Source organism: Pangasianodon hypophthalmus, chromosome 15 (genome assembly GCF_027358585.1).
Source record: "Pangasianodon hypophthalmus isolate fPanHyp1 chromosome 15, fPanHyp1.pri, whole genome shotgun sequence".
NCBI lineage: Eukaryota > Metazoa > Chordata > Actinopteri > Siluriformes > Pangasiidae > Pangasianodon > Pangasianodon hypophthalmus.
The window spans coordinates 4570324-4593239 of NC_069724.1; the positions used below are offsets into that span (position 1 = coordinate 4570324).

Genomic DNA, 22916 nt, shown 5'->3' on the forward strand with positions numbered 1-22916 from the left:
CATTTTTGGCTAGCTTTTTTTTTTTTAGCTAAAATTGTAAATTGCAGTTTTTCCCAAAATTAACAAAGGCAAGGAACAACCAAATTAAGACATTTTTGTGATGGTGTATTTTATTGGAAATAATCTAGATCTAATGATCTAAATCAGTCTAATTATCCACTTGTACCACACAACATTTTTATCTTACTTATCTCACAATCAATATAAGCGTTATCTACGAGTCTTTAATCTACAAGCTTTAACACTTCTACTCTCTCACTGCATCCTTTAATAAAGCAGTCTTTCAGAGTCCCATTGGGATCTGTAGCAGCATCTGAGTGCTTAATAATGTAAGATTTAGTCCTTATTTAAGGAAGCACTTATGGAATTTTTGTTTAATTGTCACTATGTAAATTTTTGTTTCATCTAAGGCTCTAAAAATGCTTCCACTGTCATATAATATAAAGTAAATATTATAAAAGACTACATTTTGAGGATTTTTTCATGTTTATTACTAGTTAGAGATTCTGGGAAGGCTTGTTTATTTACTTTTACATTTAGGTTACGTAATTTACCCCTGTCCTGCTAGCGGTGCTTGTTATTTTGGCCTGGTCAACTACTGAAACTGTTCCACTCCTACTCAGTTCATTAGGGGGGGAAAAAGGAGTCTAATTAACTTGTGGTCTCATCTACTTTTTCATGTAAAAGCCTGACCACAGACCAGGCTGTAACAAACATTAAATACTGTACTTTCAAACACAAAACCATTTAGTGATACAGTGATACATATACAGATATGGCTGAGAACACAAAACAAAAATACTTGACATCTCGAAACATAAGTGGAAATGGTTTTATTTAGACTGCTTTCTGACCTTGCCTTGCCGTCTGCCTGCAAAAATCACATTGCGTAAGGAGCCAGTTTAACAAACGCAGTAAACAGTCTGCCTAAAGATGTCTAAAATCTTGCTAACTATCTAGACCTTGAACACGATCGAAGTTTTTAATGGCTACACATCATAGTGAAACAGACATAAGCCTAATCAATAAAGTTTAGGATTAGATACCGTCTGTCAAAATGTCTGCGATGCTTCATATCATCATCAAAACTGAGAAGAACGCTTATAGGCTCTGCTTGACTTAATAAAAGAAAGAAATTTACCCAAGAGGACAGAAGTGAGTGAATGAAGCAGTGATTATTTTTGTCATTGATGCTAGCGTGAACAGAGATCAGTGGAGTGAAGAGATTCGTGCTTAATGTCGTGAATGCGAAGTGACTTTTACCTCAGGTGATGAAACAGACTGATGGGGATGATGCTGATAATCAAAGTGAGAACTCATTTCCCATTTAAACTTAGAATTTTTGGCATTTTGGCATAAATTTTGGCAGCAATGTTTTTTACACAAGAAGTTGACTAGTCGTGGTGGAAAACATAGTAGTGAGTGCTTTGCGCTATATATATATATATATATATATATATATATATATATATATATATATATATATATATATATACTGATCAGCCATAACATAATTTGGAGGCCAAGTCAACACCTTGAACTCTTTGTCATGTTCCTCAAACCATTCCTGAAGAATTTTTGCAGTGTGGCAGGGTGCGTTATCCTGCTGAAAGAGGCGACTGCCGTTAGGGAATACCGTTGCCAGGAAAGGGTGTACTTGGTCTGCAACAATCTTTAGGTAGGTGGTACATGTCAAGATTACATCCACATGAATGCCAGGACCCAAGGTTTCCCGGCAGAACATTGCATCACACTGCCTCTGCCAGCATGCCTTCTTCCCATAGTGCATCCTGGTGCCATCTGTTCCCCAGGTAAGCGATGCACACACACCCGGCCGTCCACATGATGTAAAAGAAAACATGGTTCATCAGACCAGGCCACCTTCTTCCATTGCTCCGTGATCCAGTTCTGATGCTCACATGCCCATCATAGGCACTTTCAGCAGGGAACAGGGGTCAGCATGGGCACTCTGACCCATCTGCGGCTATACAGCCCCGTACACAGCAAGCTGCAATGCAATGTGTGCTCTAACACCTTTCTATCATAGCCAGCATTAACTTTTTCAGCAGTTTGTGTTACAGTAGCACTTCAGTGGGATCGGATCAGACGGGCTAGCCTTCACTCCCCACACGCATCAGTGAGCCTTGGGCGCCCATGACCCTGTCGCTGGTTCACCGGTTGTCCTTCATTGGACCAATTTTGCTAGGTACTAACTATTGTATACCAAACACCCCACAAGACCTGTCATTTTGGAGATGCTCTGACTCAGTTGTCTAACCATCACAATTTGACCCTTGTCAAAGTCCCTCAGATCCTTACGCTTGCCCATTTTTCCTGCTTCCAACACAACAACTTCAAGAACTGACTGTTCACTTGCTGCCTAATATATCCCAGGTGCCACTGTGAGTGAGTGTGTGTGTGTATATATATATATATATATATATATATATATATATATATATATATATATATATATATATATGCACCCTTAGGCACCCTATTTTTTTTAGTACAAACTTTGTTATAGATTTTTATTTTATGACTTCTACATTATCGAGTCAGTACAAAAACATTTTAGATTTCCAAACATTAGTTTTCCAGCACAAAATTAAATGTCTGTATGTCAGTAAAGAAAGCAGCATATTACGTAAGAGACCACTTCAGGCAAAAAAAACATAATGAAGGTTGCTGGGTTTTGCTGCAGCAATAAGAAACGAGTGTGCCAGCCAAAGTCTCCAGAACACTTTGTGGCTGGTTCTGCAAGATGCTCAGTAAAACTTACAGCTAATTTTTAAAACCGCACAAATTGTACCTAAGACTTGTACCTGCACAGTACTTAGACATTGTGAGTACTTGTCTTACTTAGACATTGTATATATATATATACATATATATATATATATATATATATATATATATATATATATATATATATATGTAAACAAGGCTAAACATAAGCACAGTGTTACTGTGAGAGAACAACACACTTCACAGTACTGACAGATTCACTGAAAGAGTAGCTCAATCATCTGCACTGAATTTAATTGCACGGCATACGCTATTTACTGTATGTGCTGCTAATTTCACTTTAATTAACTTTTTAATTAGACTTAAAAAAGAAAATGGCAAAAGTATTGTTCATGGTTAGCTTCGCGTATGAATCGGTGCCATTACTTGAGCAAACGGTCTGTGTTGACTTTTGACTGATCAGGTTAATTAAAGTAGTTTGATGACAGATTAACCAGATTAACAATTTCCACATCAACTAAAGCACATACTGGATATGGTATTATTCTGCTTGTTTGCCCGTGTATGCAGCGAGTGTGCGCGTAAGCAACAGGTGGCACTTTCATTGCTGCGCGTACTGGCTGATTTGCCGAGTGTGTGTATGCGGTGAAGGCTGATTATCCTCCTCTCAGAGTGGGCTTGTCTTCGCCTTGCTCATTAAAACAGGCCTGTGAGTAATCTACTTAAAGCTGTCAGGCATCAGCGCCGGCTTTCTGTGAAGAGCTAAAGCAAGGCGAGGAGAAATAAAAGCAACAGATTGCAGCAGATTGCACATTATTTTGTTTCTGCTCGGAAAACGGGACCTTTTAAGGAGCTGAAAAAAACAGAACGACACGAAATGTGCAGCCAGGAAATGGGAACGCACAACAATGTATGGCGTGACGGTTTGAAACCTGCCACTAGTGCAAATAATCGCTTTATTGTTTATTGTTTATTAGGCGCCACCTACCTAGTTCCTTATTAAACTGGCAGCTTGGTGTATATTGGAGGAAAAAAAACAATATCCACTCAGATGCTGGTTTATTATGTGCCACGTAGGTGTACCTAATAAACTGGCAATGCAGCATATATACTAAATATTGATGAGCTGCCTTGTTGATTTCTGTATGCTGAATATTACATGGCACACATGGAGTCTGCACTTCATTTCATTCCATTTTTTTATTTTTTTTTTTTTAGAGGAAATAAAAACCGAAAATCATATCACAGACTGTGTCGTCCAACGAGCAGCCAATATATCACCTTCTCAGGCATTTTTACTCACGGAAATACGAAGCTACCATGCATGGGTGATAATGCGCATATTAAACATTAGGGATTGAAGCAAGGAGGGACGGGATTTTATCCTCAGTGCAGGCTCAATTTACCGAGCGATCAGGGATTAATGTCGTTCTCTGTCTATAAATCAGCATTTCTATCAGGCCCCAGACCTCCTCAGCATGCTAATGGACAGCAATGAGAGCAGCTCAAGCGCTGAGAGGAACGAGTCCGCTGCAGTAATTAGAACTGTTTCCCCCACAGGTCAGAGAGAGAGAGAGAGAGAGAGAGAGAGAGAGAGATTTGTGAGACAGGGAGTGTATTAAGTAAATACTGTTTTGGGATTACTTAAGTAGCAAGCTTAGTTTTGAACCAATCTTAGTTTTGAACTTGATAGTAAAATTTGCCCTTAGAAACAAAGTCAAAATTTACAGGTTGCCGTTTTAAGATTTTTAAGATTCCAAACTCTAAAAAGAAATCTCAAAAATTCTAATTTCAGAAATACAGATTTTCTGTAGACCAGAAGTAGAGCATGTGGAAAAGTAGACACTTTCAGAATGGTCAAATAAATAAAAATGTTTTTAAATTGTACTCAAATAGCTAGTTTTTTACAATGATGTTAAACAGTCTATGCCGAGAATAACTATTTAGGTAACATTCTGGCTAGATAGGCTACAATATTGTTAGATTGCTGGCAAGCGTTAGCTAGCTAACAGACTTACTGCTTAAAAGGAATTCAGCTATTTCAGTAGAGCATAAAAATTTAAATAGGTTTATATCATTAAGGTTCATATCTTCCATTTTGACTCCACTTAACTCTACTCCATGTCTCTTCACTTCACTTCACTTCACTTCAGAGATGTGACTGTCACAGACAGCTAAAAGCTGAGTTCAGTCACTCTGAAATCGTCTACTTTTCCCTGTGCTTGGCCTTGAGGCTAATTTACATTAAATTTGGATTTTTGAGATTTGGATTTAGGGTGCTGAGTTTTTAAAGTCCCAAAATCATCACCTGTAATTTGAAATTAGATTTAGAAAAACTTTAAGGCAAAACTAGAAAGTTCACAATTGTGATGTGTATATAATTCAAATGTACAAAATTCATATTCACACACTCATGTCAGCTTCCAAGCTCCAATTCTATCCAGTTTCATAAAGCCACACTTTACAGCGGTCCATGTAGACACTTCCAGCACCAAGATGCAAAACCTGAAAACTTTCTGAAAAGTCTTTCTTTCTAATGCAAGACATTACAGGTGAATTGGGTAATTTAAACTAAATTTATAACAATAGATATCACAATCAGTCTTCACCTGTTGATTGCTGATATGGTATTTTCTGTATTTGAACTTTTTCAAAAATTTCATTTATTTGTATGCAAATGATGCATCATTTAAGTAACTATGAGTCAGTTTTATACTTAATAAAACCAAAAATCTAGTCTTGAATGTTGAATTATAATTGTGAAGACGCTCTCAAAACAAAACAAAAAAAAACACTTTAACAGTGTGTTGGAAAATAATTTAATTACTTTACTATAAAACACCACAGGTGATTATTCAGTATAAAATCTAACGTGAATTTGAAAATGATCAACAGTTCATCTGTAATATCCTTCATGTATATATATATATATTATTATTATTATATATTATATATATAAGGATATTATGGAGGAATTTTTCATCATTTTCAAATTTACGTTAGATTTTATATATACACATATATATATATATATATATATATATATATATATATATATATATATATATATATATATATATATAGGTATATGATTTTGCTGATTTTGAGGAAAAATATGGTGGTTTAATGTGGTTTTATCCTAGTACGTGTGCTTTATAAGGTATATAAATGAATTTGATGTATATTTCAGGAAACAAGCTTTTCAAACATATATGACATGATGTGACTGGAGTGGGGCGGAGCTTTAAGATAATGCAGTGGACATGAGTGGACTAAAACAGTGAAATTAAGTCAAATTAACACTTTCCTGTTGAATTTTTTTACTACATTTTAAAACAAAATACGTGTTATAAATGCACTTTATCAAAAAAAAAAAAATATATATATATATCTGAAAATCTGACTAAAATTGTTTGTAGCCTTGCCATAAGGAAGCGCAAATACACATGAAGGGGTTCATCTGAAGTCTAATCGCCCAAAGACCAAGCCAATTTTCTGAGCAATTGGGACAGAATTCAGGCTTCAATAGTGCAAATCCCCAGGAGCACAGGCATGAAAAAAAACCTCAAGTCTTTTAACCACATCACCTAGAGACTGCATGCCTCCAGTACAGTGCAGGTAGAATCAATCCTCAATTTATCCTCTTATAGTGAATTACTGAAATAATTACATTTCCCAACATCATATTTCATATCCACTGGAGGAGAAGAAGAATCTGAGGGAGAGAGGGAGAAATTTCCCTCGCACAGTCCCATACCATTATGTGAATAATGGCCCAGGAGAGGCAGTCAGAGAGATCCTGCTGGAGTGATCAGATTCCTCTCTAGTAATGAAAGAGTCAACCACGTTAATGTCTCTGAAATTACACCCAGAAAATGGCTATTTAAATGTAGCACTTGACCACAATAAAAACGAGTTTCTTTCTCCATTAGCTCAGCTATATCCTGCATCAAGCAAAGATTACACACTCCTGATTTCATTAGAGTTCAGCCAACGTACAATTACACCGGCACTGATGATTGACTGCAGCCAATAGTGATTTGGAACATTCAGCTAGTATCGCTCCGATGAGCTATCGCCGGAAAATTACCTGCAAATTATGATCTTTATATAAGCTGAAAATGACTTCTAGAAGAGAGAGTTACTTCATTCTCAGTGCTGTCTTTCATACACAAGCATTCCTGAATATGCTAAATATGGAATAAGAAGCAGCTTCGTAACACAGCAGTCTTTTTTATATCCAACTTTTTTTTACCTACTGCTTATTATTGTCAAATCGTGCATTACCACAGTAGGGCTGAGCGATATGACGGTATAATATTGATATCATCATAAATTATGTCACAATACACTTTTCTGAGATGTTAGATATCATAATATCTTGATAATAATCGCAAACTGCAAGCAGCTGATGTGATGTAAAGATTTCTACGTAATATGTAAAACTGTAAAAAAAAATTAATTAAATAAAAAACTTTTACAATTTTTTCTTTTTAAGTGTGATTTTCACAGTAAACGAGCTTCTTACGAACTGTTTTCAAATAAGCTTGGGTACAGAGCAGCCATACAACAACAAAATTACTTTTCATCAAAAGATGAATCCATGAGTTTGAATAGAGAGGATTATAATTACATCACAGCGGGAGACCTCGAGCCTTCATGTATTAATCATGACTGGACCCGTCAGTAGTCTGGCCACCTGGGACAAGCAGATTTCATACCCGGGGTAGTTTTTATAATTCATTGTTGCCTGGAGAACAATCATGTTTTAAAAACCAGAAAAAGGAAAAAAAATACTTCTTATTTACTTTTTGCATGGAATTTGTTAGGTACAGTTGAGGCCAAAGGTTTATATACACCTAGGCTACTCCCGGTTAAGTCTTAATTATGACAACTGGCCAATCAGGAGCGTCTGAAACTCATTACATCAAGTTGTGGAATCTTCCAGACTGTTTACAGAGACAGTTAACTTGATGTATGTAAACTTTTGACCCACTGGAATTCCGACAAAGTTGAACTAAATAAAGATTCTAGGCTCGAATAATATTTTTTGGTTGCAATGCAGGGACCAAACACCTCACCTCATCAACACATCTCCTAACTGAAGTAACTTGCAGATGTGTTGTCATAAACATGTCCAGACTGATACTCATTATTGGCTCAAGATAAGATAAAATAAGAAATATACATCTATTATTAACACATCTATTATTAACAAATACTGATCAGTATCCGGTATTAGCTACAACTTTCTAAAGGGAATACTTAATACATTACAGGCTAACCCAGAGGAACACTTTTAAATGGGACTTTAGCCGTGTGACATGTGTTCGATTCACTGCCACTGAAATTCGCTGTGCAATCACTACTATTGGACTGAGCCCTGCAGCTGCCCCACGGAGAGCCACCAACACGAGCACACAGGGAAGTCAAGCGAATTGGGCTATTAATTAATTATTATATTCTTTAGCCTCATTCATCAGATCTATAGCAATGCCTTCTAGAGACCTAGAAATCTCAGAAACATTCTTCCACCCCACTGTACTCATATTAAGTATATTACTAATAGTCTTTAAGTGCTGTGAGCAAGCGGCAGGCATGTGTACTTCAATAATAACAAAGCTCAGTCCAAATGAAATGAGCTGGAGAAGCAGAATTGAGCAACTGATTGTTTGAAAGTAGTTAGAAATCTGAATTTAGACACGATTCGCATGCAGTTCTAACAGTTTTGTTGTATTTTACATTAATTAGCTTATAAGCACTACCCAGGGTGCGCTGATTTTTTCACATGATTTGACTCAGCAGGATAATTAAAGACTAACCTTGAAAGTGTAACCTTGACTCATATAAATTCATACTGAATTTGTACAAATAATACATATGTAGTGTTATGCATTTACATAACATTGCATTATTCAGTATGTTTAGTGGAAAATATATAAGGAATAAAACACTTGCTGTTACTGGAAAATTTTTACTGGAAAATAAACAACGACCAGCTGGTGCGACGTGGCCGAACACTGAAGGTGATTATTTTGTAAAAACAGCACATCCCAGTACAAGCGTTTTGCTGATGTATAAGAGAAATAAAACGCTTCGATTTATTCGATTTATAGCTACGTTCAGCTATGTTGTGGAATATCTGCGGAACAAGTTTTCGTTATCGTTTACATTATAACAGCTATAAACAATTATCTTTCTCTTTTTTCTCTCTCTCTTGAAGTTCGTAAGACAAATAAATTCAGAGAAACTGTAAAGCTCTCCGTCCTGACGGCATTACAAGTTCGTGACTGTTACAACATGTTGACACTGGAGACTCCTTCCAAAAATGCTAAATAAACGTCGCCTCACAGAAGAGTTCACAACCTCAAAGATTCCTCACACACGCGGAGCGTCCGCCATACAAGAAACGATAACGTATTAGAACGAGAGCTTTAATATAAACACGTGATTTGAATTAATACTGTCAGATCTGCTGTTACAGAAGATTAATCAACACCTTCCGACCAAACCAATAAAGAATATTAAAACATTATTGTATAAATACAGCATTTCTTTCCCAAAATGGTCCTGTTATGTGCACGTGTACCAGAATGTAACATTCAACTCTATTTAAATTACCATAATATTTATAAAAATCTTTTTTTTTTTGTTATTAAAAGCTCTTGGGAGAAATTTGAGTGTGTAGATGTGCTCTTATCATGTCTTGTTGTTCTGTATGTTATTGTGTCTTAAAATGAAAGAGAATATCATTTTCCGGTATGAAACAAAATGTTGCTTGTCTTCTGTTATTACGCTAATTTACTAATAGAAGGGAATGGGTCGGTGTAAGGCTTGGGGCACTCCTAATTTACATATTCATAAACTCGGAATTGCAATTCTAGGTACTTCTGTGCTTTTTTTTTTCTCTCATCTGATGACAGTTATTGTAACCTGCAGGCAATTTACGACTTTAAAAGTACAAACCGTCCACTGCTAAATTTAAACATATTTGTTATTTAAGAAGAAAAGACAGAATGAAAAGACGAGGTCATTTCTGTGCAACAGCTGAGGAAACCTGGGCGATGGCTTCTACCATTTGTTGTGCATAATAAGAGAAATCTGGGCTGCTTTTGAGTTATGACCCTGAAGCATTCAGACAAAAAATTGCAGCCATGAATCTCCTCATCCCTTCTGTTTTATAGCATTTCAATATTTCAGTGGCAGCACCATGCCAAGAAACCTTAACCTCACCCCAAACACCAGCTGGCCATCTGACCCCCTAGCGGAAAACAGGATTTTTAATTAAAACTTGTACCTTCACTACGACTACTTTTAATGTAGATAATAATTTTTTTTTTTTTTTTATTCCAAATGAAATAGAGTATACCCTGGGAAGTAAGAGTTGCATCTTCGAATGAAAATGCGGTGCAAATGGAAAAAAAAAAATGAATGATGAGTCAGATTCATGACTAAATCTTCACTTTTTCCTGCTTGTCCAATTTTTTTCCCCCTTGCTCTCTCTTTGCAAAGTAAGTCCTGAGCGTCCAGATGAGCACTCCTGCGCCAGCAAATGCACTTTTACTTACTGGTGATTCAACACTACCCATCCATTTCCCCAAACAGCCGAGCACCTTGAGTGTGTCCATCTGTGTGCACATATGGAAGTGTGCTAGCCTGTCTCTCTCTTTTTTTTCTTTTTTTTTTTTGATGCCAGCCACTTTACATTTGATAGCTCGCCAGTTGACAGAGTGCTTCTCCGCTAAGGATTCCATAGAAAATGTGACAGAGGTGCGCATGGACAGGCCTGCGCACAAACGCAGAGAAAAAAAATACATAAACAAGTAACACATTTAAATAGACATGAACATACATGAGTACACTCTGTTCACAGACTATGAAGCAGGGTAGTGGCTTGGTAAATTGCTTTGGAAATGAGCTGCGCTTCATAGGCTGAGCTTTGTCGAGCCTCCAGCACTTTCCTCAAGCCACTGATGACTAGACAGCCACAAGAAGCTGTTAACATCCTGTGGAACTGTGCAGGGCATTAAGGAAAAAAAAAAAAAAATGAAAGTAAAGTCACCACTTTTCCATTACAGGTTTGGGTTAAAGTGAGCCAGAACAATCCGAAACGGCGTTCCAGCACCCTCAGTAAATTGCAGGGGGTAAAAATTTGAGTTTTTTTTTTTTTTGCTTGTACCTGCGGTGTGACAAACAGCAGGAAACTCTAGATTGCAGGTGTGTGTATGAGTGTGTTTGTATTTACATCTTGTTGGGGGCTTTATTTCTTGGTTTTATACCTCAGTCTCCACAAGGATAGGAATGCTTGCCATTTTCACCTTGTGGGGACATGTGATTGGTCCCCACAAGGAAAATGTTGTTGTTGTTGTTGTTGTTGTTGTTGTTGTTGTTTTTGGGTTGTCTGTACATCCATCCCTCTGAGATTTTCATCAGCAGGATATTTCAAGAACAAGTGGTTGAATGTTTATAGGATTTATATGGAATTATCACCGTTGTCACTGTAACCAACAAATGAACTGATTCGATTTTGAAATTGATCCCAACATGGTCAAGTTTTGAGCAAGGTCACATGTCTACAACAGTTTTTCTTCTTGTCTGAAGTATATTTTAAGGGTATTTCAGGACCAGGCAGTGGAGGCATCCTCGTCAACGCTTTTAGTGTTGACTTCTTCTAAACTGCAGCTTTTCTTTAAAAAAAATAAATGAGCCAAATTTTTTTTCTGTAGACATAAATATTAAATCAAATATGAGAGAATCGCACAACTAAAATCTAGGACTATGACAATAAGAAAGTTTGAGAAAGTGTGGCAGCATTTGATTTCGATTATTTTGTTAATTAGAGCTACTGCTATTTTCAAGTTCAGTGTCCAGTGTGTTTAGGACAGTTTCCATCTGCACTCAAGAACATGACAATGCCTGAGTCCCTAGGAATAAACATTCAACTGAAAAATAAAGACAGAAAAAATAAAGTGCGGTTCAAACTTCTGACACCACTGCTTCTACTTTCCATTCTTTTCTAATTTCTTGTACAAAAAAAATTTCATTACAGATTTATATTATCAGCCACAACTCAAGTGAAAAGTAGAATCTTAGAAATATTTACTTCTAAAACTTCTTTTTATTTCCAATTTTAAATAAAAAAAAAATCCCAGATGTTCAGTGTGGCCTCAGACTTTTGGACTGCACTATATACTGTAAGCAGTAACATGAAACTGTAAAATGAATCTGAATATACATCATATAGAATATACTAAGAATATACTACAAGGTTCACAGCTTTACCTAAAAAAAGTTTCTTCTGTCATTAATCAATCTTTTATTATGTTGTCTGTTAATATTTTTATAGGACAAAGTTTTACAGTTACAAAAGTTTTGGTGATGCTGATATTCCTCAAACTCACATGCGTAGGTTGAAAAAAGCCAGTAAATCAGTCGCAAAGTATCAAGCGCATTCGCAGTACAGCTAATTTACATTTACTAACGCACACAAAACTCCATAAAAGGAGCTTAAAATGACAAAATGACAGCTAAATGGTGAAATTGTGCCTCCTAAGTGTGACGTACGCTAAATCTTAGAGTAATGCAGCTCAGCCACTGCAGCAAGTCAGCTACCACTGACACACACTAACTGTTCCTCCTTTTATAGGGTGCCGTTACTTTTGTCTTCATTGAATAGCTGGTCTTATTTTGATTTCTTTCAAGTCATTACTAAGCATGACATAATGGTTACTGAATTTGAGTGTGTTTAGTAATGAAATAAATAACGCATATCGCAGTAACTCGCAGTAACTCGTCGACAGTTATACGAATTTAAGCTGATCAATCAAAGTTCACGTTAGTGGGTACACCAATGTACACAACCTCAGGAGCTTTTGTAGGATATGAATATTTTCACCAAAGTAACAGTTTAATGAATGCCACATTCCTTTGTGTAAAATGTCCCCAGGAACAATTTACAAATAAATTTATTCATATCCAACCTGATAAATGACACATGGCTGCGTTTATGGTTCTCTGACTTTAATGCGTGTAATTGGTACTATGCAACATTAAATGCATGCTAATCATGAATCAAGTTCATTAATTCATTAACAGTTAAAAAAAATAATATCCCTTTTCACCAGAATCACCAATGATGCAATTTAAAGTAGGCTTTCCTGTCCATCATCACATGCCTTTTAAGACAGGATAGGAGACATTTTCTCCCAGATGTTGAATAACTTGCCCTAACCTCCATATTGGCATTCTGTCTCCCATCAGCAAGCGAACCTTGAGAGGAACCAGATTCATGGTTTCTTAATCATGTCGTTTTTCCTTGCCACTGTCACCTCTGGCTTGTTCATTAGGGATCCAGACCTGCCATCTGGATTTCTGTAAAGCTGCTTTCTGACAACATCTATTATTAAAAGTGATATATAAATAAAATTGAATTTTGGAACCTTGTTTCTGCGGAGAAGTGGAGCACAGTCTGGGCAGTAGAACGAAGTCTTGCCAAAGGGGTTGAAGCTCAACTGGCCAGGTGAGGGATTAAATGTTAAAGTGTTATACAAAATGAAAGCCTCTTCAGGGATCAGCGCTTGAGCTATACATATCCAAGCTGTTGTGCTCTAATACGACTGAGCTGGAGAAGCATCGGAGACTGAACTACCTCAGGTGCATGTCATTTCTATTATTAATCACTGAAGACAGACTCTATGGCCAAAAGTTTGTGGACACCTGACCATCACACCCATATTTGGGTGTTCCTCAGAGTGTTGCCACAAAAATGGTAGCAAGCAATTGTATAGAATGTCTTTGTTTGATGTAGCATTACAATTTCCCTTCACTGGAACTAAGAGGCCCAAACATGTTCCGGCATGATAATGTGCGCAAAGCGAGCTCCATGAAGACATGGTTTGCCAAGGTTGGAGTGTCTGAATGGAGAAATTCCCATAGCTACATTCCAAAATCTAGTGGAAAGCCTTCCCAGAAGAGTGGAGATTATTATAACAGCAACCTGAAGACAAAATCTGCAATGCGAAGTTCAAAAAAGCACATATGAGTGTGATGGTCAGGTGTGCACAAACTTCTGGCCACATAGCGTAGCAAAAAAAGCATCGTCAAGGGGATTTATTTATTTAATTTAATTTGAGTTACATCAGATTCTGTCCAACCAATCAACCGGACAAGGGGGCGTGTCTAGTTGCCTGTTCATTCAGAATGTTTTCCATAGCATCACGCTAACATTCAGCCTTTCCAGTCTAAGCATAGAGTCTGCATGTGGTTTGGGGTGTGGCTTTGGAGAAAAGAGAGTTACTGAAGGAGGTATTTGCCTTAATTTTGCATTTCAAAACAAACTCCAGCAAATCTCTGCCAAATTAGTTGACTATACCTTTAATAAATGACCAGCAGTTTGTTTAAAAGTATTTGCCTTAATTTTGCATTTCAAAACAAACTCCAGCAAATCTCTGCCAAATTAGTTGACTATACCTTTAATAAATGACCAGCAGTTTGTTTAAAAGTTTCAACAAGGAATAACTGATTATATGCACGCAGAGTACATTAACAAATGTACAGGGAGCTGATTTACTTTAATTAACAAATAAAAACACTCCCATAACAGACGTGATTCCGCATTAGTTTATAACCTGGAAGTGATGTCATGATATAATATGACATCATAAATAATAAAATAACTAGTGAGGCTCCCTCATTAATTATTTTATTGCAGAGTAAAAATAAAAAATTATGTTTAAATGGTGCTTATAACTTTAATTTTTAAATAAATATATTTCACTGTTACTTTAATTTGTTTCGGCAAAATAAAGGTTAAATAGAAAATGAACCAAAAAATGTTTTTTTAAAAAAAATAAATAAATAAATAAAATAAAAATGATAAAAGACTCTTGTTATGAAATATTCAGGCTTTCAATTATTCATCTTAAAAAGGAGAAAATCAATGTCTTTTTCTGTAGTCATTTTGAACCTGCAGGCTACAAGGGCTTGATAATTGATTGTGCACTTTTATTAATTTAGACTTTGTTCCTCAAAGGCAAAGCTCCCTGCCTGTGACGATGAGGCCGTCTATTAAATAGGATATTTAATGAGACTTCTCAGGAAGTGTGAAACTACCAATCGGCAAACAGCACACTCGTGTTCCTTAAACTCCTTAAACTAGCTATGCTTACTAAAAAACTAGGTTGATAGTCAAGGAAAGTTAAACATTTGTTTTTGCTTCAAACTGTTTCACACATTTACTGTACATTTAGTCGTTCTCGTAGTAAATGCTCAGTCTTGTGAATCTAACTTTCCTTTTTGTGTAGCGTCTTATTATCACAGTAAGCGCTTTATCCCTGTCAGGGTCGCGGTGGATCCGGAGCTTATCCCAGGAATACTATCATGATGAGGTGAGGATACACCCCGGACGGAACGCAGTTCCCCTGAATTTTGAGGGGACTCTGTGAAAGTTAAAAGTTTTTTCCCCCAAAACTTTCTGACTGTTAATGTGCGACGTCATACCAGGAACCCCCTTAAAAGGGGCCCCATTTCACTAGCATGTCTGAAAGTTTCTTTTGAAATATCGCACTTTTCAAAACGAAGAGAATGTAGCTCTCTGAAAACTAGACAAAAAAGAGAAAACAAGAAGAAGAAAAGAAGAAGAAGAAGAAGAACTGGGGTAAGTTTCACCAAAGATATCAACTGTAGGCTAAGCTATAACGCTAGCACATCATCATTTTGGCAAGCTAGCAGCTAGGTAGGAGATGGCGCTTGGTTCGGAGCATGTAATGTTAATTATTTAGCTAGCTTTCTTGGTAGATTTTTCATGACAGTCATTTTTTTCAAATTGTCTTGATGGCTTGGTGTTTTCATGGCTTTATGATATTATCATATAGCTGTGGAAAAAAAAGGTTTAAAATTCTAAAATGCTTTTTTTGTGGATTTCTGTTTCTTTATAAAGGCATCTGGGTAGCATCAACTTAGACTCTAGAATTATCACCTGTCTACTTAACACAAGTATTTAAATTGTCTTAACCAGTAGTATATAGTAGTCAACCTTACTACTGATCTTTAGCGTTCAACAATCAAGTTTACTGTAATGACATGAGTTTTATTCACAATTTAAATTTTGGAAAAAAGTTAAAGGCAACTAAGTAAAGTCAACATATTACAATTTACAGTGCGTGTGTTACCAGGGATTTGCGTTCTGCATTTGTATTAGGTATTTTGCTGTTGAACTCTGCAAATGGTGCAATTGGGTCCATGCGTGTTCAATCATTACTGTATAATTTCCCGTTAATTGCCTATTAGGGTTATTCTAAAAATGCCAAATGAGGTGCCAGCTCCTGGCTGTCAACCAGCAAGTGTTTTATTAAGTAATGATTTATACTTGATTCATAATAGAAAAACTATCATTTTATTCTTTAAAGAAATTCCTGCTTTATTAATTCGCCTTGACTACTGACAATATTTGATAAAACAATCTGTAATTTGTATTTGTGTTGTTGTTTTTAGGACAGGTTTAATGTGGGTGTATGAAAGTGTACGACACACCACACAGTATAACAACAAAAGTCTTGCAATAAATAACGACACTATTTTATCGCCGTACCCCTTTGCGCTACTTTGTATGCAGCGGCTGCATTAAGGCCATTGCACCAAAGTCTATATCAGTTAATCCTTTAATGTGCAGAGCTTAGGGAATAGCTGTCCGTATCTGTGATGTGAGGACTACGCGCTTACCATACTATCACATCCTTGTTCCCCTGCAGAAGTCTGTGCACATGTCGCCTGCGCGCGTGGTAATTTGCTGTAAGCTGTCGTGTTAATAGGGTGGTAATGGGAGCTTCCCAGGTGAGCCTGTGATGACAGCTTGCATATGGTTTGTGCTGATGACACACAGTGCAGTGGAGAGGAAAAGCTCACTGGCTCAAAAGTTGAACAGGGATTATGGCCACAAATATTTAATGCTAAATAGCCTAAGCGATTACAAGGCTTTCCTAAGATATTTAAAACAATATCCAAATATTACAACCATAAAGCTACTAGTATACTATTGTTATGTGTATGTAATATAATACTAAAGCTGTTAAGGGCTACTATTGCACCACATAGCACTGTTTTCAGCTCCACCACTGTTGAGGCCATTTAACTATTACGGTGTAATAGCTGTAAAATAATTGTACAAGTAACATGGAAAAAATATGTAGAAAATAAAAAAAAAATGGTTTAAGCCACGGCTTCAGCACAAGTGTGTTAAATAGCTGTCTGGAAAAGTGCCTCCCGGTTCCGAATGCTTGTTTGTGTTTAGGGTCTCCTGTCAATCATTTCGTAATCATTACCCAGCGCTCCTTCACTCCACCTACATCTCTTCCCTCTTATCTCCTCTTTCCATGGACACCTGCAACACCATGGAAGAAATCGCACAGACAGAAGTTTACATGAATTCGGCAATGAGACAGGAGTCAAAAAAGCAAAAACCTAACACACAGAGTGATAGTGTCACTCAAAATAGCAAGAGCATGACACAAAAGCTGCATGCGCAAATAGCAGCACGTCGATGATGCACGAACGTTAAAAACGAAAGCACATGAAAGCTTGTGCTTGGTACATGAAATATTCTAAAAAGTCAATATTATAGCTTCTTATTAAATTTCATGGTAGGGGCCTGATCATTTTTGGATGTAGTAGTAAAATATGGATAACAGTTTCATAGTTGAGGCTGGTTTACTTTTCACCAGTTTTTTTTTATTTTAACTCGTGAAGATGAATGATGAGGCAATGTCTATGTGACCTAGAGATCCATTTAAATCCACAAATTCCAAGTTTCTTGTGAATAAATTCCTTAATCAAATTACTTATCTGTTATTTAAATTATCAGTTGTTGTTATAAAGTAGAGTAAGAAGATGTTAAATGTTATGTTGTTCCACACAGTTTTGTTTTACATTAAATTATTGGGAAAAAAAGAAAATCAAACAAAAACAGCAAATGATAGAACGGTCCTTCTAATATTTTAGGCTTTTAAGCTGGTTAATAACAAATAATACTACTAATAATACTACAGTCTTATGAATTGAAAAAGGCTAACAGCTTTTTTATTAATATAAATACTAGAGCTGGAAATACTAGAACTAGTTCAAAAATTAGACATTTTAATAGTCAATTATTCTTGTGCATTAATCAACAAATAACTGATTAATCAGCTTTGGCTTATGAATGTTTATTACAGCTGTTCATATTTCTAAGCCACATTTAAACCAATTAATTGATTCTTTTTCAATTAATTCACATGAATAACTGACTATTGGAGCCGTATTATTCACTTTAAAATGATTGGCCTTTGATTGGTTAAACTTGTCATGTTACTTTTTTTTTAAGTTTCAGAATGGCAGTGAAAGCCGTGATGTGGTCTGCATATGAGGATTTTTTCCCCTGATTTTCTCCCTAAATTAGTGTTGCCCAATTCCCACCCACCAGTGAGATCTCCTCTATCATATAACTGCTACCAACCCAGGAGGGTGAAGGCTATCACATGCTTCCTCTGAGACACGGAGCCAGCCAAGTGCATCAGTTCGAATTGCTGCTCATGCTATCTGCCCCCTTCCACATATACGAGCTCACAGGGCAGACAGTGTATTTCATCCCTCCTTTCCAGACAGCACGGCCGGTGTTGCTCTCTTGGACTCCTGGCTGACGGGGCATCATCGGGATTCTGACTCACGATCTCTGAGCAAACTGTTGCACCACTCGGGAGCCACTTGCTCTGCATATTATTACATGGAATGCCTTCTAGAAAAGGAACGCATTCAAACATTTAAAAAAAAAAACCTATTTTTGGATATTTTTGGTTTGCAAAGCTAAAGGAAGACAAGTGAACTAAATTATACATCAGTTAAATAATAAATTATACATCAGTTAAATAAATATTAATAATAATGGCAAATGGGTGTATAGTGTAAACATTTTGTGCACAGAAGGAAGTACAGAATTGTGCCACTGAGCTGCAGTTTGGGAGGAATCCGTCTCGACCCCTCCCATCTTTCCCAGCAAAAGACCGAGCCCACAATCGATCCGGCGTGAAGACTTTAGTATATGAGCCAAGTGAGAAAACGCCCTTAGTCTTGCAGCACTTCGATACACGTCTTGTGTAAATCTCAGCTGCTTCAACAGCTCTATGCTTAGACTCGATTCTGCCTCATAATAAATCTCTTCGAGAAAATAAATGAAAATGTAAAGATATTCAATTAGTAATGAGTATTTTTTTTTTTTGTGCTTAAGCATATTTTTTTCTAAAAGGTAAACGAGTGACACTAATCTGCATGTCTGATAAGCAGTACTTAATATCTTCTGTTCATTTTTCGGACTTTCTAAAACCATGCACTGAAACTTTTCACTTTGTGAGAAAATGACACGACGGCGCTGTATCAGTCTGTGAGATAACACACTAAATGTACCACAAAAAAAAAAAAAAAAGCGAAAAGCTGCAGCAGCATCACCGCGTTCAGACTCAGCAAAGCGTTTCAGACTTTCTGCACGGTGCAGAGGACAACTGGCAGAGGCTACCGTTTCCCGAAAGAGGCATCTGGCATGATGGATGACTAAATGCAGATGATGGATGACCAGGTCAGTCAGGCCGGGTAAAGCCATTAGTAAAGCTTTTACTGAGATGTCCGGCCACCAAGATCGACTTTCCTCTGACTTCAAGTGCAGAGTGTAAATGAGCAGGCTGTTTTCACGACTACACGTGCACTTATCCGTGTGTCTCAGTTTGCATGGTGCTCCTAAACAGCCTTATGACAGTGCAGAATGGTGTTTAGGTAGATAATATGTGAGCATGGAAAGGCTACATACAGCTGTATGTCTCTCCTTTTCCTGTTCTCGCACAAATGGCTTCAGTGTTTATAGTTAGATTTGTTATGAGACCCGTAACATCCAACAGGAACTCTGGGCATCTCCTGTAGCTGTACATCGCTGTACATATTTCACCGGGAATAACGAAGCTGCAGGTCGATATGAGGTGTTGTTATGATGATGTCATGTAAATGATGTTAAAGAAATTCAGAAATAAAGTAAGCTCTGGGGTTACGATGATCAACTGAGAGAGAAGAAAAACAGCACTGAAATTCACAGGCACAAACCTGCGGGAAACGAGTTTCAAAGACGAGCATTGATACAATTCCCCTCCACACACACACACACACACACACACACCTTAGCATCTGAGTTAGTGTAAAGGGGGATCACTTACAAAATTCAGATGATAATTGTGTGAAATGTGTTTAAAAGGTGAGCATTCAAGTGATTCCCCTCCACACATAGAGCACACACACAGACACACACACAGTTAGAAAGGTCTGATTCGTGGTAAATGACTTATAAAGTCAAACACTGATTTGACTGCCCTCCACACACACACACACACACACACACCTCAGCATTCAAATTAGTGTGCGTGTGTGTGTGTGTACGTATGAAATATATACTTATAATAAATGTATTGCATAAAAAATCCTGTAAACGAGTTTAAAAGTCGAGCATTGACATGATTGCCTTACACACACACACACACACACACACACACACACACACACACAGAGTTCACAGGCTCTGAGTTGTGTATGCTACCAGTTAGAATCTTATTGGAATCACTTATGAAATTCAAATAATAAAAGTGACACACAAAATGGTGGTAACGAGTTTAAAAGTCGAGCATTGATACTACTCTCCTCCACACACACACACTCTTCAGCATCCGAGTTAGTGTGTGTGTGTGTGTGTGTGTGTGTGGAGGGAAATCATTTAGGAAATATATGCGTATAAATGTATTGCACAAAAAATCCTGGTCAACGAGTTTAAAAGTCGAGCATTGATATGACTGCGCGCGCGCACGCACACACACACACACACATACCGCAGCATCCGAGTTAGTGTGTGTGAAGAAGAATCGCTAAATGACGCGCACAGAATCGGGTGAATGAGTTTAAAAGTCGAGCATTGATGCAATTCTCCTCCACACACACACACAAACACACACACGCGATCACGCGCGCGCTGCAGCGTCGGACAATAGTGTGTTACCAGTCAGTCAGTGTGTGTGTGTGTGTGTGTGTGTTACCATGTCCGGTGCAGCGATGCTGTCTACTACAAACACTCCTCTGTCCTGAACAACGTTTTTACATCTCTCTCTCTCTCTCTCTGTCTCTCTCTCTCTCTTTTGTCCTACCTGTTCAGATGTCGTGTCTCAGGCGCGCGCTGTCATCTCTCCCACCTCACACTGACTGAACTTTGAGTCCGTGCGCGAGCCGCAGTGCTCTTTTCTTTTCTTTTTTTTTTGCCTCGCTGCGTGATGGCTCGCGCACCTCAGATTCACCTCAGATAGAAACACGTCAGTCACTCAGAGCTGCTCCTCATCACACACATTAGAAAACACACCACCATCGTATTCCAGCTTCCAGCACGGATCTCCTCACACGTGTGTGTGTGTGTGTGTGTGTGTGTGTGTAGCGGTGTGGAAGGGTTAAAACAACAGGAAGTGCATGTCGAGTGTTTTCTCGTGCTGTTACAGAGTGCGCGCGTGAGAGCTGTCTGTAATTACTACCCAGCGCACGCGCCCGTTCAGCGCGCGACCCACTAAATAGCCAACACGAGGCATCAAAACCCACTTCATAAAAAACTCTGTAACACAGAAGCTACACTGAAAGTTGCTCATTTCTAAAAACACAAACATGTTAATAATGAAAGAGGAGAATACCATTCTGTTGCTATGTATCATGTTTATTGATTTATGAATGTAGTAGGCTATACTTCGAATTTGTTTAACCTATTCGTGTATACACCCTGTGAAAAAAGCTGTTATACACCCTGTGAAAAAAGCTGTTATACACCCTGTGAAAAAAGGGTACTAAACTTCACCTTTCCTTGTCACTAGGGTACTACCTTTTGGTACAGCTGGTAGGTCGTTTGTACCGTTCTTCTGTATCTTTTACCTTGAAAAGTGTTCACACAAAGTAGTGGTCCTTCAAAGTATTACTCTGGAAGCTAAAGATTGGCCCTTAAGGTCTAGTTACCAGGGGACTTGGGGCACAAGGCAGGGGACACCCTGGACAGGGTGCCAACCCATCGCAAGTATGGGCACAATCACACACACACACATCAATTCACACACTGTGGACAATTTAGAGATGCCAATCAGCCTACAACGCATGTCTTTGGACTGGGGGAGGAAACCGGAGTACCCAGAGGAAACCCCCGAAGCACAGGGAGAACATGCAAACTCCACGCACATGCGGCGGAGGCGGGAATCAAACCCCCAACCCCCGGGGGTGGGAGGCAACAGTGCTAACCACTAAGCCACTGTGCCCCTCTAAGGTCTACTTATGTTCCTTAAATCATTTTTAAATGTATGCTACATTTACATTACCACACACTAAAGCAGCAGATGTCAAACATTTTGGACAAACGACCCCAAATGGACATGTTCAATTTCTTCAGAGAAATGTGTCTGTTTTTATTGCTGAACTCCAAAACTAGTGCAGCGTGTCAAGATAGCAAAAAAAAAAAAAGACTGAAATAGCATGTATACTTTTCATTTAAATGTGGCTTGTTTGAATGCGACTCCCAGGAACATTTCAAAACAGTAGCAAAAAATCCATTCTTGATAGTTAGAGTGATGATCATAATATTAATTTGTAAAATAAATGAACAAAACAAAAGAGCAGGTTGGGAGTTTCGCTCACGACCCCATTTGTAAATCAAGTGACCCAAAATCGGTTGCGACCCCTATTTGGGAACCCACTGCACTAAAGGTACAAAACATGTACCCTTGTGGGTACCACCCCAGTGACAAGGAAAGGTACAGTTTAGTCTCCTTTTCTTCCGAGAGTGTAACATGTTTCGACTAAATATAGGGTTTTTTTTTTTTGAATATTATCTTTAATGCAAATCTAATCAGTGTTAATACTAACAATACTACACATACAGTAATACTACTACTACTATGACTATTACTACCACTAATCATAATAATAATAATAATAATAATAATTACTATTATTATTATTATTATTATTATTATTATTATAGTATCTTTCTCAAACCAAAGGTTGCAAAGGGAACAAATAACCAGGAATCAACAGTAACTAACATTTAAAAAAAAAAAAAAGAAAATTAAAAATAAAGAAAAAAGCCTGGA

The 22916-nt window shown here is 37.5% G+C and overlaps 1 protein-coding gene across 1 annotated transcript in view; it reads right to left on the reverse strand.

Moving 5' to 3' along the window:
- tenm2b (teneurin transmembrane protein 2b) overlaps positions 1-21292 on the reverse strand; it is a 282971-nt gene extending 261679 nt beyond the window's left edge. Inside the window, exon 1 of the mRNA XM_034311334.2 lies at positions 20949-21292. The gene's annotated coding sequence lies outside the window, so the exon portion shown is untranslated. The remainder of the gene's footprint in view (positions 1-20948) is intronic.
- Positions 21293-22916: the final 1624 nt, after the last annotated feature.